The sequence below is a fragment of the Coregonus lavaretus genome, assembly GCF_964263955.1.
Source record: "Coregonus lavaretus genome assembly, chromosome: 24".
NCBI lineage: Eukaryota > Metazoa > Chordata > Actinopteri > Salmoniformes > Salmonidae > Coregonus > Coregonus lavaretus.
In genome coordinates, this window is record NC_140011.1 from 5,558,308 (window position 1) to 5,570,759 (window position 12,452).

A 12,452-nucleotide genomic window follows, 5' to 3' on the forward strand; every position below is an offset into this window, starting at 1 on the left:
ATACAATCTCCTGAGAAAGGAGGAACATGCAATATAACCCTAGAAGATGCAAACAGAAGGAGAAGGGACTGATTTAGAACCATAATCAAACACGGCACCAACTCATGAGACAGATGAAACTACCCCTGGGAACAGGGAGAAAGCATGGGGGGAATATATGGGTAATTTTTCAGTACATATATGATGAAATGTTGAGATGGAATAACAGAATCATTATGGGTTTAAGGAAAACCTATAACCACACCTTTTTGTATAAGAGAAGGGGAAAACAGAATAAAGCATGAATGACAATTTGTAATCCAGATGCATGCCTGGATAGTAATGAGAGTCAGCACACTCTGTAATCTAATCATCTTTAAGAATGTACTCATATAATTTTTTTATGATACTGCTAGTATCACGCCACCAATATAACTGAGTTAAGAGTCCAAAGGGAGAGGAAACCCCGCCTAGAGAGAAACCACTTTGGAAACAATAGGGGCGTGGAACTAAAAGACGTCAATCATTTACATAAAGAGGAGTGACTATGTATGTTGTGTAAGAATGATACTGCATAAACGGAGAGCTCCGAGTCAGGATGGGCAGTTGCTCCATGGACCAGCATGGCTTGTTACTTTGTAATAAAGTCTATACTGAATTCACAAGCTCTGGTGTCTGAGAGATATCTTTGAGAAGTATTTCCATGACAATTTCCACTAGTTCCTGGTGCTGAGCTTGATGTTGAGGCTACTGCAGATGTTGATGGGCTCATACTCTCTAAATAAAACACATAGGCCAGTCACGTTAGCCTCTGCGGTAGTTAGTTAGTTAGCTAACGTAACCTAACGTAGCTAAATTTAGCTTGCAAAGTTACAAATCACATCGCCAGATAGCAGCTGGCTAATTACCTTGATTTTGCTTTGGAATGTCTAGCTAGCGCATTATGAATGCAAATGTAGTTCGCTAACTCTGCTTGACTTCTTAGTAAGGTAACCAATGAAATATTACCCCAGCAGCCTGTGCTTGCTTGTAGTTTGTGCATCCAGGTACTGAGCACCACACCATGACTAAACATTACAGTTGTTGTCGACACAAAAATAAATAGTTATTCGCAAGCTGATGTTCTATGAACGAGTGGCTGGTCCAGTGAGTAAAGTTAGCTACCTGTTGACACCCATTCTCAAATGGATCCACCTTGACAGGGGCGGTACTACATCCTGAAATCGCTATGAATTCTGGATATTGTGCCCGTTTCTATTGGTGAGATGCAGAAACGCTCGTATTTGCATGTAGTGGGGATATTCTCAATATTTATGACACATATTAAATGTTAATAACATCTTAATGGACATATACAGTGAAATGTCCCTTTATTTTAGATAAAATAATGAAAAACCCTTTTGAAAAACTAAAACTGTTATCTTTGACTCCAAAACAAACAAAAATTAAATTAAACCCATCATATATTATGTTCCGTTTTATTTTTTGGGGGGCAAAAACCAAATGGCTTCTGAATCTCACAGCTCACATTGAGATTTACTTTATAATTTAAAGGTAGACTCCATGATATGACGTTGCTATTAGCAGTGCCACAGATATTTGGCGTGTTTGAGTGGTAAGGCTAAAACATCCGACTGTAGATTAAAGCCGAGAAGTGAAGTCGGGGAAGGTACCTCTGCGTCAGCCAAGAGTTGGACACTAATGTGAGTGTCTGCTAAATGACTAAAATGTAAATGTAAATGTTTTCCAACAGAAAGGCTCAGATCAACATGGCAGTGTTGCCATTGTTTATAAAATATGTTCTTTATAATGTCGAAACAAACATGTATGTAACCCTTATATCACACACTCAAACTGAAATCATATTATAACATTATGTGTGTACACATTGTAGAATCAATTAGTGAGAGAGAGCCTCAAATATCATCTTTATGTGTATACAGTATAACCACTGTACACATAAATCACTGCAAATCATGTTCGCATTGGTCAAACATGACATTTTAGTCATTTAGCAGACGCTCATATCCAGAGCGACTTACAGGAGCAATTGCTCAAGGGAACATCAATAGATTTTTCACCCAGTCGGCTTGAACCAGAGACTTTTAGATTACTGGCCCAACGCTTTTAACTGTTAGGCTTCCTGCTGCCTAATGATTAGTTGACAATAGAGCCTCCCACAATGCAGGCAATGACTGCAGGATTAAGTTAGTGAAGAGCAATTGCAGAAACTTGCAGTCGACTGCAGTCAAAACTTCATGACCTTTGATTACATGATTTTTGTAAAGTTCATGCAGTGGACATGTAGGTACGAGTCGGACAATTCTTATCCCCAGAATGCAACACACTTTGAAAGGTGGTGACTAGGGCTGTTAAGGTGACCATATTACCGCCACACCGGCATTCACGAGTCATGACGGCAGTCAAATTCCACGTGACCGCTTAGGCTTCTCCAAGTTCTGATGCTGCTGATGGTCATTAGTAGCCTACCAAACTTGCTAACTGCCTGGTACCCCGCACTCTATTGTTCCTCTAATCACTCTGACATCAATGCAACTGTAACCAAAAATCTGAGCTCATGTTGCGCAACATTTCTATAGGCTATGCAATTGCGTGAGAAAACACAGTGATGGCCTCTATTAAAAAGAGGAGGATGCCGTCAGCTTTCTATAGGCTAGGCCTACTATACTTTCTAATATTAAGCATATTGCTTCTCTTTAAAACAGGAGTATAGCCTACCTAGCTGGCATAAAAATGAACTACGGGAAAAGCATCCTCGGTATTTAAGTACATAGATGACATGTATTTTTTTCCACTGCCCCTGTTTCAAGACAAATTTCACACATATATTATTCAGTATATGTAAAGACAAGATTAAATCAAGTATAGTGTGATGGGTGACAATATTAGCCTATCACTTGTGAATTATATATTATCCCTTGTGAATGATGCCCAGCTTAAGCCAGCTTGCTACTTTTTCAAATCATAGCCGCACACCTCATGTAGCCTAGCCCATAGGCCTATATGTTTTGATAAGGTTTGTATCACAACTAAAGTGGCCAAATAACTTCTTAAAATGAAGCACATTAATCCGCTTTACAATGGTTGAAGAGCCTTACAGGAATACATACGCAGCACCTGAGTTTGAAGTTTGGGGAAGATAATTTTCACCATAAAAATGCACCTTTATAATAAAAGCATTACATGCATAATCACATTTGTGGTCACTTTTGAGAATGGTGTTTTCCTGCTAATGTAACATTCTCGCGTATAGTCTACTGCCGTGTGTGCATTGCTGCGCTTATAATGTGAAGAAATAGCCAAATAGTTTATCAACATTTTAAGCTAAACGTTCTCATCTGTTGCGTCAGGCTCATTGCTTAAAACATGTTTTTTGATGCTAGTGGTTGTATTAATTTGGGATCTATCGCATCCCACAACTGTCCCAGACTATGTTTGGAATATTTATTTCTCGCACAAAATAGAATAGGTCAACTTTTGTACCATGGGGGATAGTAGATTGACATAGTTGTCACGATCGTTTAATGACTGGTCGAACCACGGCGCAGCGTGATAAGCGTACATATTTATTTAAGTACTGAACACGACAAAACAACAAACAAACGATAGGACTCCGACCGCGCCACATAAACATAACAGATTAGGGGTGGGTGGGCATTCCGCCTCGGAGGCGGATCCGGCTCCGGGCGTGACCACCACTTTCTCTCCACCTCCCTGTTGCGCCCCTGGTCTGGTCTGGACCTCGGCGCGCTGCTTCCCCTCTCCTTCCTCCCACGACGTACCAAGTCCTGTCTGGACCCTGGTGTGGGAGACCCCGAATCTGGAGAGGGGCTGACGTCTGGGTCTGGACTGGCACCGCTGACTAGAGCTGGACCCGACGACGGTGGATCGAACTGCACAGGCTCCGGACTGGAGCCGCTGACCGGAGCTGGACTGGGCACCGGTGGAGCGGACTTCTCTGGCTCCGGAGTGGATCCGCTGACTGGAGTTGGACCGGACCCCGGTGGAGCGGATTGCTCTGGCTCCAGAGTGGAGCAGCTGACCGGTGCCGGAACAGGCACGGGCCGTGCCGGACTGGACACACGCACCACTGGCTTGGTGCGGGGAGCAGGAACGGGCCGGACCGGGCTGACGACGCGCACCACTGGCTTGGTGCGGGGAGCAGGAACGGGCTGGACCGGGCTGGCAACGCGCACCACTGGCTTGGTGCGGGGAGCAGGAACGGGCCGTACCGGACTGGCGACGCGCACCACTGGCTTGGTGCGAGGGGCAGGAACAGGCCGGACCGGGCTGGCGATGCGCACCACTGGCTTGGTGCGAGGGACAGGAACAGGCCGGACCGGGCTGGCGACGCGCACCACTGGCTTGGTGCGAGGGACAGGAACAGGCCGGACCGGGCTGGCGACGCGCACCACTGGCTTGGCGCGAGGGACAGGAACAGGCCAGACCGGGCTGGCGACGCGCACCACTGGCTTGGTGCGAGGGACAGGAACAGGCCGGACCGGGCTGGCGACGCGCACCAATGGCTCGGTGCGGGGAGCAGGAACGGGCCGGGCCGGACTGGGAACACGCACCACTGGCTTGGTGCGGGTAGCAGGAACGGGCCGGGCAGGACTGGGAACATGCACCACTGGCTTGGTGCGGGGAGCAGGAACGGGCCGGACCGGACTGGGAACACGCACCACTGGCTTGGTGCGGGGAGCAGGAACGGGCCGTACCGGACTGTGGAGGCGGACTGGAAGTCTGGAGCGGAGAGCTGACACAACCCGTCCTGGCTGAATGCCTACCTCCACACAATATGTGTGAGGCATTAGCACAGGACGTACAGGGCTGTGCACGCGTACTGGCGATACAGCACGTAGCACCGGCGCAGGGTATACGGGGCAGAGGAGGCATACTGGAGACCACGAGCGTTGAGCCGGCACACCCCGTCCTGGCTGAATGCCCATCTTCGCACGACACGTGCGTGGTGCTAGCACAGGACGTACAGGACTGTGCCGGAACACTCGCGGCACAGTACGTGGCTCCGCATAACACGGAGCCTGCCCAGTCACACGCTACTTTGCATGAGTACGGGGAGTTGGCTCTGCTCTAACACTAGGCTCCGCCAACCACACTTTTAGCCCCCCCAAAACATTTTCTTGGGGCTGTCTCTCGGGCTTCCTCCTCGGCCGGGACCCTCTGCGTTGCCGCTGCTCCTCTCTATAGCGCGCCTCTACAGTCTCCTCCCAAGGACGTCGATCCATTCCGGCCTGAATCTCCTCCCAAGTCCAGGATCCCTTCCCGTCCAGGATCTCCTCCCAGGTCCAGGCTGTCTGTTCCTGGACACGCTGCTTGGTTCTTAGTTGGTGGGATCTTCTGTCACGATCCTTTAATGACTGGTTGAACCAAGGCGCAGCGTGATAAGCGTACATATTTATTTAAGTACTGAACACAACAAAACAACAAACAAACGATACGTGAAGTCTTAAGGTTACACAAAACAAACCTATACAGAACAAGATCCCACACAGACTGGTGCCAAACGGCTGCCAAAGTATGGTCCCCAATCAGAGACAACGCGCTATAGCTGCCTCTGATTGGGAACCACCCTGGCCAACATAGATCTAAACAATCTAGAACTAAACATAGAAAACAACACAACACGGAATATCCACACCCTGACTCAACAATTAAACGTCCCCTGAATCAGGGCGTGACAATAGTCTAGTGCTGTTGCTGTTCGTAATGCCTACTCATCTTGTTGGCTGATCAAAAGTAAATCTGGACAGTTCTTCCAATATCTTCAATATGCGCCTCGGAATTGGACACGGACGTGCGCGGTTGCGTCCCCAATGTGTCTGTCTTCACGTGTGACCTGTGAGAAAGATCTGATCACGTGACTGAGAGCCATGTGAGTGAGAGATGCTTCAGCACGCAGCCGGGAGAAGGGAATTATATTTAGTATATTCAGCCCGAGGGCATAACGGCCACTGTCCGCAAAAGGCATGGATTTTTTTAGGGGGCATTACGGCCAGACAAAAGGGATGCAGCCGTGAAATTCGAGGCATTATCAAGTGCTTGTCTAATTGTGAATGAGAGACTGATGAAGTGTGTACAACCAGTGCAAAAAACAAAGCAGAGCTCATGCCTTTCATGCAATTTTTTTCAAATCATCATTAGAGTCGCATCATGCAGCCTTAGAATGTATATGAAATCGAAACATATAGCCCAACATTTGTATCACAACTAAAATTACATAAATAACTCTAAATTAAGCATATAGGAGTACCAGTTTCTTTGTTAACCGCTCAACACAAAATAGCCTCAAATCATTTGGAGAAAATATCCTTTCTATTTTATTCAGCTATGTTCAATTGTATTCTTCATACTATAAAACAATGCCACGGAATTCTAAGCAAATCTTGTCTGCTAAATGAACTAGTGTAGCCCACAGCCATATGGCATAGCCAGATCAAGGCCTAACATACGGACAACTCAGAGTATGCTATTCTGTTCTTCTGATATAGACAACATTTTCTTCATGTAATGTTTCTTTGGACCTGTCTAAAATAAATCATGGATTTTTTGTGATAGTGTAGGATTAATGATACTTTTTTAAATGTAGATGTTCCAAAGGTCTGCATCAGTGGCTTGTAGGCTATGCGTGGAAGCCAGGAGATGCTAAATGTGTTTATGTTAATTAAGTCCATCAGTTATTTGCTTGACAATCACCGGCCCTAGTGGTGACCAACGAGTCACCGATTTGATAAAAGTGCTCATCTCAAACGCGCCCATTGAGATGAGCACTTTGCAAGACTTTGCTCTCACACAGTCATACAGAGTATCTGCGCATGTGCACAGGTGCACTTCATGCTGCTACAACGTGGTAGCTATGGGACCAAAACAGCTTCAACGCTCCTGGTTGTTTGCGGAAATTGACCCACTACTACTGTTTACTTCGTGCATCTACGTCATCTTGCTGAGTCTACCTTGAAAACTAACATAACCAATAACCCATCACCTTATGCATTACTGCCAAGTGACATACCAAATAACACAAAAACTATACAACAAATAAATGGCTCAAAACCTTCCACCCATAGGCTACTTTCTGTCCCTAACGCTAAAACTAAAACTGAAACTAAATAACATAAAAACGAAATGTAATTTTTTTTATACAAACTAAATAAAAACCAGTAAAGTGGATCTGAAAACTAACTGAAACTAAACTGAATTTAAAATAAAAATCTTAAAACTAATAGAAATAAAAACTAATATAAAAACAAACCTATAATAACCTTCCTCCAAAGGCTTATTGTTTGGGATAGGGTTAAAACATGAAGTTTAGGCATTCATTCAGAATGGTTAAGGGAAGGGTTAAGGTTTGGGATAGGTATTTGTAAAAAAAAAAAATCATGAGTGTCTACCACTGGGATTGAACGTGCGACCTTCCGATCCGGAGTCATAGGATTTACTACGTCCACAATACCCTAGCAAAACCCAAGCCTACTTGATGGTAATAGCGCTCACTGTTTCCCCTAGTGGCCGGGTTTGAAGGCATTTCCTGGAGTCCTCAAGACTTCAATTTCGAAGTCAATCTTGAACAATCTCCCTGTACATTAAGTGCATCTTATGACCTCGCTAATGATAGTGCGGTCAATCCGGTCATGGTGGCACATTTCAGTTCGCCAAACTCATTGAGGCTCTCAACTCTTCGTGGAAGTTTTTTTTCCTCGTTGCAAAATAGTGCGCTTTCTGGAGTGTGACAAATATAAACAGCAGGCTTGGAGACCACAGCTCAGTGAGCAGTCCAACATTGCCATATTACGGCATTAATATTTAAGGTCTAATGTTTTTCTAACTGGCGGTCAGACAGATGGCTCTAAAAGCAAGGCTGGGATAAGCGGCATTCCGAAATGCTGTACATTTACAATTACCTTCACTTCGCCTTCACTGGAAATGTACCACAGACCTTGAAAATACTAGAAAAGTACTTAAGTGAAAAGAACCAGGTTGTACAGGTTTAATAACATAGTAATAACAGGTTATAAGGGTGTAATAGTAGGTAAAACCTAGCTAATAGCCTTACGGGAAGACTTGTCATGACACAAGCAATTAATTGAACATTACCAATGTCGTCAACTCACTTGACAAACTTTGGTGATGCTACTTTTATTTGACTTTGTTAAAATATAACAGAATTTGACAGAAAACACAATCATGACTTGACAGGACCTTTAGAAAAAGACAGAAATGACAAGGCCAAACAAGAACAAGGACAGTTAACAATAAACTCCTCCGTAACCTCGACTCACAGACAACCCATGGACAGTCACCCTGTAACGCAAACTTTGAAGTCGAATTTGTACAACTCAATGCCACCATCCAATTTGCACATTCTGGGGCAGCGTCACGAAATGTCAATATCAATAACTAGAAATCAATACAATAACCCGATTTTAAAACGCCATCGTCTCATCGTCTGTAGTGTAGCAATGCCATTTAGCATAATTAACAGCACACGTTAATCATGAATATGAATCAGACTAAATATAAAATGCCATTTTGAACAACCCGTGTTGGCCCATGGTCTTAAGACATTTGTCAGTGTGACTGTGATTGTGACAGATAGAGCCTTGTCATGCTCAGACGTGTCTGCTTTTTAGAGGCCATTCTGGTCTGCCGTTCAGATCCAAACACATGGAGACTTCCTGTTTCTGTGTGTTTGTTGGTGTGTGTTCATGTGTACATTCATGCATGCGTATGTACATAGACAGTGCATTCGGAAAGTATTCAGACCCGTTCCCTTTTCCACATTTTGTTATATTACAGCCTTATTCTAATTGGATTTAAAAAATAATAATCCTCATCAATCTACACACAATACCCCATAATGACAGAGTGGAAAAATACAGAAATATCTTATTTACATAAGTACTCAGACCCTTTGCTATGAGACTCGAAATTGAGCTCAGGGGCAGCATGTTTCCACTGATCATCCTCGAGATGCTTCTACAACTTGATTGGAGTCCACCTGTGATAAATTCAATTGATTGGACATGATTTGGAAAGGCACACAACTGTCAATACAAGGTCCCACAGTTGACAGTGCATGTCAGAGCAAAAACCAAGCGATGAGGTCAAATTAATTGTCCGTAGAGCTCTGAGACAGGATTTTGTCGAGGCACAGATCTGGTGAAGGGTACCAAATGTCTGCAGCATTGAAGGTCCCCAAGAACACAGTGGCCTCCATCATTCTTAAATGGAAGAAGTTTGGAACCACCAAGACTCTTCCTAGAGCTGGCCGCCCGGCCAAACTGAGCAATCGGGGGAGAAGGGCCTTGGTCAGAGTTCCTCTGTGGAGATGGGAGAACCTTCCAGAAGGACAACCATCTCTGCAGCACACCACCATTTAGGCCTTTTATGGTAGAGTCCAAGACGGAAGCCACTCCTCAGTAAAAGGCACATGACAGCCCTCTTGGCGTTTACCATGGGGCACCTAAAGGACTCTCAGACCATGAGAAACAAGCTTCTCTGGTCTGATGAAACCAAGATTGAACTCTTTGGCCTGAATGCCAAGTGTCAATTCTGGAGGAAAGCTGGAACCATCCCTACGGTGAAGCATGGTGGTGGCAGCAGCATCATGCTGTGGGGATGTTTTTCAGCAGCAAGGACTGGCAGACTAGTCAGGATTGAGGGAAAGATCCTTGATGAAAACATGCTCCAGAGCGCTCAGGACCTCAGACTAGGGCGAAGGTTCACCTTCCAACAGGACAACGACCCTAAGCACACAGCCAAGACAACACAGAAGTGGCTTCAGGACAAGTCTCTGAATGTCCATGAGTGGCCCAGCCAGAGCCCAAACTTGAACCAGATCCAACATCTCTGGAGAGACCTGAACATAGCTGTGTTGTGACGCTCCCCATCTAACCCGACAGAGCTTGAGAGGATCTGCAGAGAATAATGGGAGAAACTCCCCAAATACAGGTGTGCAGGTGTGCTTGTAGTATCATACCCTAGAAGACTCAAGGCTGTAATCGCTGCCAAAGGTGCAGGTCAACAAAGTACTGAGTAAAGGGTCTGAATAGTTATATAAATGTGATTTTTGAGTTGGTAATATTTTATAAATTTGGAAAAAATTCTAAAAACCTATTTTTGCTTTATAATTATGGGGTATTGTGTGTAGATTGATGAGGGAAAAAACCTATTTAATCCATTCTAGAATAACACTGTAACGTAACAAAATGTGGAAAAAGTCAAGGGGTCTGAATACTTTCCGAATGCACTGTATGTGTGTGTGTGCATGTGTGTTTGTCCTCACACACACACACACACACACACACACACACACACACACATTCAGGGAACAGATGGGGCAGGCGGAAACAGGGCTCCTGCACCTGAGGATCTGTAACGTGACGCTGCGCAGCAGAGTGACGCCCACGGCCGCCTCGGGCACTAGTTACCCGCTATCCAGCACGTGGAGTGCTTTCAGAACCTTCCACAGCCTGGCACAGACAGGAGCCCCTTGCCATCTGTCTCCCAGGGCCAGGGCCAGACTCCAACCCCCCCTTTTCCAACCCTCTCCCCCTACCACCTGCCAGCCTCCTTGCCACCCTCCTAAACCCCCTCCTTCCATGAGGAGTGAAGACGCATGGAGCAACAGTTGTGTGATGGTTGCGTGTTAGTTTGGAGCATTGTGAGGACTGCAGTGAGGATCTTGTTGAAGTAGTAGGGAGTGATGACTCTGACTATGACTCAGTGAGGAGACAGATACTATCCTGCAGACATATAGATACTTTCTGTCATTTAACTTGGTACTGTTACTTTGATTCAATACTGTTAAAGTTAGGGCCCCGAGTTTCTCCTGATCACATGACCTACCTGACAAGGACAAGCTCATGTCCCATGCAACAGGTGGCTCAGTGATGTCAATCCCAAGATCTGGGTTACAAATGGTGAATCTCTGACTGTACCCCCACCTCCTAATCTCTCACCTCTCTCTCGGTCCAACAGATCACACATCAGTGACACCACTGACACAAATCTACGCTCCAGCCAGTCACTGACCAGTGTCTAAATCCTCCTAACACATGGATCCTCCCAACAAATTGACCTGTACTAATCACCTGTTGGCTCTGCCTTGCTTCTCTCTGTAATGAAGAGGGTGTGCCTCTCATCCCAATATATATATACTGTATCTAGCAGCTACATATATAAATTGTTCAATGATATTCCATGCTAAAAATTTTGAATAAGCAAAGGCTTTGATTTCTGGTCAAACAGGTGAAAAAGTGGTCTTAGAAAACATCTAGCAGAAAAAAAGTCTTAAAAGTTATTAGAAATATATCAAAACACAATAATAATGTTGAAGTAAAAACCCCCTGCCAACTAATATTAAAATGTATATTTAGTTTTGCAGAAATTATTTGCCTTCTGTAAGTTGCCTAGTGTCTTGTCATTCTGTTACCAAACACCCACATATCTTTAGAATATTTTCTAACTGAATTGGCTACAATGGGAATCCATACTAGTCACAAACCACAATAGTGTCACCTGCTACTGTCCTCCCTTCCACTGGCATACTGTTATGTTCAGCTCAGCTTTCTGTCGTGTGGATGCCAAAGCAAGAGTGTGAAAACAGTCTGGACAACCCCTCCCTCTCTCTCTCCCGGTCTCTCTTCTCTCTCTCTCCAGTTAATGTCACCTCCACCGGCTCTTACTAACACCTGACCATGAGCCTCCTCTCTTTCCATTTACCGTAACCAGCCCTCTCACCCATTGAGCACCGACCGGATTTCCACTGAACGTTGAAAAGTAAACATGTCTTGGGGGTATGATATTTGTGTGTCTGTAACTTTCTCACATTTGTATCATTATTCACGATTCATTCAGGATTATCCGTAATCATAGTAGCATCCACATTAATGTATTCTATTCTTATTTACAATGAAAGTGACTCCAAAATGACACAATACATTATTTACCATTCATTTCTATTGGGCACAAAATAATCTGAAACACAACCATAAAATCAGCAAATGTATCCAAAAAATGTGTAGAGTCAAAAGCTTGATGTAGTCATTGTGTGCTATGAATATGGGACCAAATACTTTTTACTACTTTAATACACAAATAAGTGAATTTGTCCCAATACTTTTGGTGCCCTAAAATGGGGGGACTATGTACAAAAAGTGTTGTAAATTCTAAACAGTTCACCCGATATGTGTAATGAATACTCGGACGGAGTGGTAAGATCCAATCGCAGAATAGCGATGCTTTATTAGAGTACAGACAAGGGAATAGCTTAATCGTGGTCGGGCGGGCTGTGGTCAAAACCGGGCCAGGCATAGACAGGCAGAGGTACCAATGGAGCGGGCTTAGTCGTAGTCGAGGTCACAGACACAGGATCAGAGGACGGTAATCACTGGGGTAGACAAGCAGAGGATTAAGCAATTCGGGGAGTCAAA